This window comes from Hyla sarda, chromosome 8, assembly GCF_029499605.1.
Source record: "Hyla sarda isolate aHylSar1 chromosome 8, aHylSar1.hap1, whole genome shotgun sequence".
Taxonomy (NCBI): domain Eukaryota; kingdom Metazoa; phylum Chordata; class Amphibia; order Anura; family Hylidae; genus Hyla; species Hyla sarda.
The window spans coordinates 115,574,495-115,581,998 of record NC_079196.1 but is presented as its reverse complement, the minus strand read 5'-3'; positions in this window follow the sequence as shown (position 1 = coordinate 115,581,998).

Genomic DNA, 7,504 nt, shown 5'->3' with positions numbered 1-7,504 from the left:
TTCCGCTGAGAAATCTTCAAATATCAGGACTTTTTTACCCCGGAAAGTCAGTGGCGTTTTGCGTTTTTTGTAGGCCTTGAGAAGCTCTATTTTATCGTTGTAGTCAAGTAGTTTGAAGATTATTTGTCATGGTCTGTCAGCCGAGGTGATGTGCTTTCTTGGGTCTGTGGTCTGTTCACGGCCGAGCCGGTGTGCTCTCTCAACCCGACATTTATGTGGCAATCCTAAGGCCTTGGGAAGGTCGGATTCACAAAAATCTTGGATGTCTGCAGGTAAAAGAGTTTCACTTATCCCTACCAAACGTAAATTGTTCCGCCGGGAGCGGTTTTCTAGATCATCCAATTTGCCACTCACGTAACACAGATCAGTTTCAGACTGGTTCAGCTTTTGAGTTAGTCCATTATTAACATCTTCCAGAGCTGATATGCGCTTTTCCGCCTCATCTAACCTCCCAGCATGTGAACCCAGTTCAGATTGTATGCGGGAGAGGGTGGAATATATTGCAGATTCCAATGTTTGTTGGATCTTTGGAGTGATTAATGTCACCAGGGCTGCAGCCAGGGATTGCATATCCAGGGAACCTGAAGACGAAGTGTCTGCCAGTACAGCTGGTTGATTTTGCCCCCTCTGTGGTGGAGGCACAGGGTTTTCGTTTGCTTGCGTGAAAAGTGACTGACTACCAGAGACCTCCATGTCATGTGGATGAGGAGGAGAGATCAGGGGGTCCTCGACGGGTGGTGGACCCAATTTCCCAGCAAGGGGGTGTGCAACAGAGGTTGGAGTTTGCTTGGAAGCTCCCTTGTGTACAAATTTGTCCATTTGCAGAGCTGATGTGAACAGGAGTGTATGTGAAACTCCTGTGGATATAGAGTACGGATATTATGGGAGTTTCAAAGTGTTGATAATACAATACCCCCGATCAGAGGTGCTGAGACCGCCGGTACTGCAAAAGCAGCTGCTGGAATCTTTTAGTCTCCCTGAGTTCTCAGTTGTGACAAGTCGGACCCCCTGCAAATGAGATGGTGGCTGCCCCTTATTAGTTGTTGAGTATTAGCTAAATGTCCCTGATATCAGCAGGATAAACTGCTCCCCTGCAGATTCCGCCTTATTCACTGCAGATAGACGGGAACGTGAGAGAAGCACTGTCCCACAGTGAGCGCTAGGTGCAGGTAAGATGACGCACTTCACAGTCACCTAGGAGCTGCGCCTCGCCCAAGTCCCGGACCAACCTGTGATTTCCTGCTTCAGAGGGTCTGGCCGTTGCAAGTTCTGTCAGCTCCAATCTGCGAGGCAGGAGTTTTCCTGTTCGCTGACCTCCGATGGCTGTGGGGTATTAAGGCAGCGGGGGGGGGGGGGGGGGGGGCTGTCTCCTCTGCGAGGCCCCTGGTTGTTAAGATGCTCCCGTCCTTTGGAGCGTGGGGAGTAGCTGCGCGGTATAATCACGTCCCGCTGATGGATATGCTGTTCCCCCGAGTCCCGGTGGTAGCAGGGGGGGATCCCCAAGCCCTCCTCTGCCTTTAGGTGATCTTTGGCTCTTTGTAGCCAGTATTTAGTGCGGGTAAGGGCTTAGGGTGCGGGGGAGCTCCGTCTCCCTGCTCACTACATGCCCGCGCCGGAACCGGAAGTCCGCTTTCTTTCTTTTACGTCTATTATATGATTCTGCTGTGAGTTTTCTGATCGGTTCTACTCTCAAAACCCTGACGTCCCGTAGCTGCTGCCATTTTCATCCAGCCATCACCCGGCAGGTGTGTATGTGCTAACCCCTACACCTACGTGTGCTCTCCTCTCATCTTCATTTGTAGATATCAACTCTCTTGTAGTTCTTTGAGTAGATGAGCACCGGGGATAGTTAAAGGTTTAATTCATTCATTATATGCAGATGGACACTAGACACAGGATGCTCCGAAGCAGGAAAGTTTTTTACGTCCTGCAACACAATGGACAAGGTACAGGTTCTAAGCATCAAAGCTTTAAAACAAAGAACCACCATATTGGCAGATAAAGAGCTATGGCTTTTTTGGACAATCAATTCCCTAAAAGCTTATAAAGAAAGTGGGAGAGTACCACGAGGTCTTAGAACTTATAAGACCCCCTCCCAGTTCAGTGATAGTACGAGTTTTATGGAAGAATGGAAAAAAGCACATTTAAAACATGCTGAAAATCTGCTTAATATAGTTCTTGAACAAAATCAGCTTGAATATCTGAGCATAACTGAAAAATTATGTAAGTTTAAACAAGAGCTTCGCACCAGATTAACCGAACAACAAGCGAGTACGTTTTTCTCTAATCTTGATATAAAAATGAAATTAACGGAACTTGAGGTCAAGGATAAAAAATGCGACAAATTCCTTCGTGACAAAAATGATTACAACACAAACGCCATATTTTCATGGGGTGGCCTTAGGAACCCTAATAGGAGGCGATTCCCTAAGAAAAAAAGATCGACTGACTATTGGACAACCGACTCCGACACATAGGCATCTGATGAAGCGAACAAAGAATCTTCTGCTAGCGGCAGAGATAGCAGCCCTTTAGGAGGAAGACCAGGAGGGGAAGGAGAAAGAGGAAGGGGACACAGATCCATACGTCCATATCAGAAAAGGAAAACAGTGAGTTGGAACGATTAGCTCCAACCACCTTGGTTGTATATATTTCAGGGGAACCTTTACCCAGTGCTTGTGAGAAAGCATTATCAAAAGGCCTAAACTTCGGATTGATGGAACAATTTGACATAGTACAGTTTGAGGTCGACCTATTTAAGGCCGTACGTAAGATTCATTTATCCAAATTTTTTCGAAATAAACAAATCAAACCCTCAACCATACTTGAAGGTGAAGACCTATGCGTTATTGAACCCCTCGGATTTAGTCCCGCCAGTGGCCTTGAAATCGATTATCTAAATTTGATTAGACTACTTGCCGATTTACCAGGTGGTACTAGTGAGAGAGTATCGACTGAGGAACCCTGGTTTAAAGGTGGCTGTCCCTCAACGTTTAACCCTCCCATAGCCACGGGGTCCCCACTTGATTTGTTTTTCCAAATGGTAATTAGAGACATTAAATGTCTTCTATATCCAGAACCAGCAAAGAATCTTACAATAGAAGAAAGGAAGGCATTGGAACATCTAGCAGCTCAATCGCACTTGACAGTCACATGAGCTGACAAAGGTGGCAGTGTGTTGGTCATGCTGACCGACCAATACAACACAGAAGCAATGCGTCAACTAACCGAAGCCAACACTTATGAACAACTTACAAAGGACCCAGTACCCAAGATACTTGAGGATTTACAGACACTGTTGAGAAAATCTGTAGACAGAAATATGATCAGCTTGAGAGCGGCTGAGCATTTGTTACCCACCTGTCCGAAGAAGCCAACATGGTATTTGTTGCCAAAAGTGCATAAGTCGCTGACCGATCCCCCGGGGTGACCTATCGTCTCGGGGATCTGTTCAGCGACTTTTCACCTATACAAATATATAGACTGGCTGCACCGTCCGTTACTTTCCTTTGATACCATCATACCTTAAAGACTCGGGTGATGCGTTGAAGTTCTTGGAAGGTTTCCCATGGCAACCAGACTTCAAACTGGCGAGTATTGACGTGGAGAGCCTCTATACCCGCATCCCTACTGATGCGGGGGTGGAGGCTCTCCATTTTTTTCTTGAGCACACTGATAAATCTGACACCTTTGTCAGCTTTATATGCGAATCGGTCGCATTCATCTTGAAAAATAATGTCTTTCAGTATCAAAAAAAGTGGTATAAACAAAAAGTGGGGACCGCGATGGGAACTCCTATCTCATGCACATTGCCAACATTTTTCTAGCAATTTTCGAATATAAGTATGTGTTCTCCACTGCAAATCCTTTCATTGATTCTATTAAAGGATATAGAAGATATGTGGATGATGTGTTGCTGATATGGGAGGGATCTGACGATAAGTTTAAAATGTTTGTCGACCATCTCAACAAAAACAATATGAACATGCAATTCCCCAGCTTTCTTAATCAGCAATCATTAGAATTTCTCGACATACGTATCCGGGCCACCCCGGATGGGCTAATAACAGAGGGATACAGAAAATCTATTGCAATAGTATACTACACTTTAGCAGTTCTCATCCATCACATGTAAAAAGAAGTATCCCCATCAGTCAGTTTCTTCGGCTGAAGAGACTGAATAGTTCCCCAGAAATATACGAGACCCAAGCTAAGGACCTGCACGAACGACTTATAGAAAGGGGATATCCCCCCACTGTCATTAGGAAGGCATACGAAAGAGTGCAGACCATGGATAGACATGAGCTCCTCTTCGGACATAACCGCAAGGTGACAGACAGTGAGTCAGAACGCAAGTTCGTTTTCTCCTTCAATAACTCTGCAATGAATAACAAAATTAAAACCTCTATCCTCCAACACTGGCATTTATTACAAAATGACAGTGATCTAAAACAATCCACAAAACAGCGCCCCATAATCACATACTGCAAGAATAAAACTATCGCTAATGAATTGAAAATCCTACGAAAAAAAGAAGAATCAACAACTACACTCCATGCTAAGGAATGGTTGAACATTCGAAACCTGCAGGGCAATTTCAAGTGTGGAAATTGTAGTTTGTGTCGCTTTAATACATGTGCATCTGTCTGCAATTTAGGAGGAGTGACACATAAAGTGTCTGAATTTATCACTTGTAAAACCGCAGATGTAGTTTACTATATAATTTGTCCATGCCTGAACTTCTACATAGGGAAAACTAAGAGACCCCTTTACATCAGGATTCGGGAACATCGGAGTAACTCGCGAAAAGGTAGTGGAGCACCGAGGCTAGCTAGCCATTTATATAATTATCATAACAATAATCCAGACGTGCTCAGATTTGGGGGTTTGGAAAAGATCTCTCTATCTGAGAGAGGGGGCAATAAGGATATTATCTTATTACAACGGGAGGCCCGCTGGAGCCTGAGATGTAATGCTCAGGGTCCTTCTCGGCTTAATGACCGGCTGGACATGACCCCATTTCTTTATGATGGCTAAGCCTCCATCTATAGGTATAGTCCTATTTGTTTTTCCCACACCATCCCCCTTAGTTATCCATGCTGATTATCTAGCTCTTATCATACTGGTATTTCACTTATAGCGTCTTCTTATAGGTTACATATATGGGTCATTACTTTTATAGATATACACCCTTCCCTTTCTTCCTTTATTCTTTTTGTTTTTTTCTGACGGCTTATCTATTTTCGTAGCTGTTCCCATTCACACTGCTCGGTGTTAAATTAGAATTATTTTTCACTTCTTTTAGGTGGTTTTGGGTTCTATTATGCGCTTATATTTTATGATCTACGGTAGCTTTACTCCGGTGTGTGGAGGGGTGACAGAGGGATGTACATGGGTGACAGAGGGGTGTAGAGGAGTGTACATGGGTGACAGAGGGGTGTTGAGGAGTGTACATGGGTGACAGAGGGGTGTAGAGGAGTGTACATTGTTGGCAAAGGGGTGTAGAGGAGTGTACATGGGTGAAAGAAGTGTGTAGTGGAGTGTACATGGGTGACAGAGGGTTGTAGAGGGTTGTACATGGGTGGCAAAGGGGTGTAGAGGAGTGTACATGAGTGAAAGAGGTGTGTAGAGGAGTGTACATGGGTGACAGAGTGGTGTAGAAGGTTGTACATGGGTGGCAAAGGTGTGTAGAGGAGTGTACATGGGCGGCAAAGAGGTGTAGAGGAGTGTACATGGGTGAAAGAGGTGTGTAGAGGAGTGTGCATGGGTGACAGAGGGGTGTAGAGGGTTGTACAGGGGTGGCAAAGGGGTGTAGAGGAGAGTACATGGGTGACAGAGGGGTGTAGAGGAGTGTACATGGGTGACAGAGGGGTGGACAGAGGGGTGGACAGAGGGGTGGACAGAGGGGTGGACAGAGGGGTGGACAGAGGGGTGTTCATGGATGAAAGAGGGGTATAGAGGAGTGTACATGGGTGGCAGAGGGGTGTAGAGGAGTATATGTGGTAGCCCTTGGGGGGTGTTGGTAGTGGGGATATTGTTTCGGTAATTGAGGGGTTAATGTTAACCCTATAGTTCGTGACGCCAGGCTGAGGGCTAGTATGCTGAGGTAATTCTGCGGCCTATCGCCGCCCTTCCCAGTAACGATAGGTGCATGTAATGAAATGACTGAAGAGCCACAAGGTACTTGAACTTGGATAACTTTACTGAAAGGCTTGCGGTACATCCAATGCACAACAACAGTCTCAGGAATACAGTCTCTATATAGCTCAATGACTGACAATTGTTGCGGACCTTGAAATAAACTAAAGTCTCTGAATTTAGGGTAATTATTGCAGATCCGTCCGGATTTAGGGGATAAATAAGGTCCAGTGATCTTGCAGAGTGCGTGGGGATTGATACACTCAGAAATTAGAAGTTACCGGCCGTCGCCGCAAGGTTCAGGCCTAGACTCACTGATCTCAGCAGCGCAGATGCTTCTTGCTTGCTTTGACAGGAACAAGAGAGAGATTAATGGCCGCCGCTCCCTTATATTGGCAGGGGCGGGGTGAATCTGATTGGTCCGAACATCCGTCACTCACTGTTACACAGTGTGATGGGTAGCATACGTCATAGGGACCTCCAAAGGTCCTTAAGCAGAAATACCATAGAGTTCATCTGACCACGTGACCTGCAGGTCCTGCTACACTATGTAGAGGTAATTAAGTATTTATATACTTGCTTTATATGCTTGCTCTTTCTGAGTGTTGCTGTGTAAGAGGGGGCGTGAAAGAGGAGTTTCAAAAACTGGAGTTTGAAAGCAGGAGGTTGAGATCGCTGTGAGTGTTAATTTCTGAACGCACAAGGTCTACAAAAAATTTTAATTTTGACTGTCTGTTTTTTCCTGTACATTTGTGAAATCCCCATTACTAGATGGCCTCCATGTTGGAAAATGCAGTCCAATGTACATCCTGTTCAATGTATGCAATCCTTGAACAACAGTTTGAGGGTGCATATTGTTGTGCGAGATGTGTGCTAGTTGTCCGTTTGGAAGCCCAGATCCTGCATCTAGAGGGGCGACTGGCAACAATGAGAAGCATTAACAACATGGAGAGGAGTCTCCTGCTCACTGAGCAGGCACTTTCGGGAGTAGAGGTGGGGGAGGACAGTGGGACGGAGTTGCAGGACAGTCAGGCAGTTAGCTGGGTTACAGTTAGAAAGAGGGGTAGGGGAAAAAGTGTCAGGGAGGCTAGTCCTGAACTGGCACACCCCAACAAGTTTGCCCGCTTGGCAGATGAGGGGGATGCCATTACAGAGCTAGGAGAACTGCAGCAGGATACCACCTCTGACCGCCAGGGGGGTGTCTGCTCCAGTAAGGAGGGAGGGAGGAGTACAGGGCAGGCCAGACAGGTACTAGTGGTGGGGGACTCAATTATTAGGGGGACAGACAGGGCAATCTGTCACAAAGACCGGGATCGCCGAACAGTGTGTTGTCTGCCTGGCGCACGAGTTCGGCACATCGCGGATC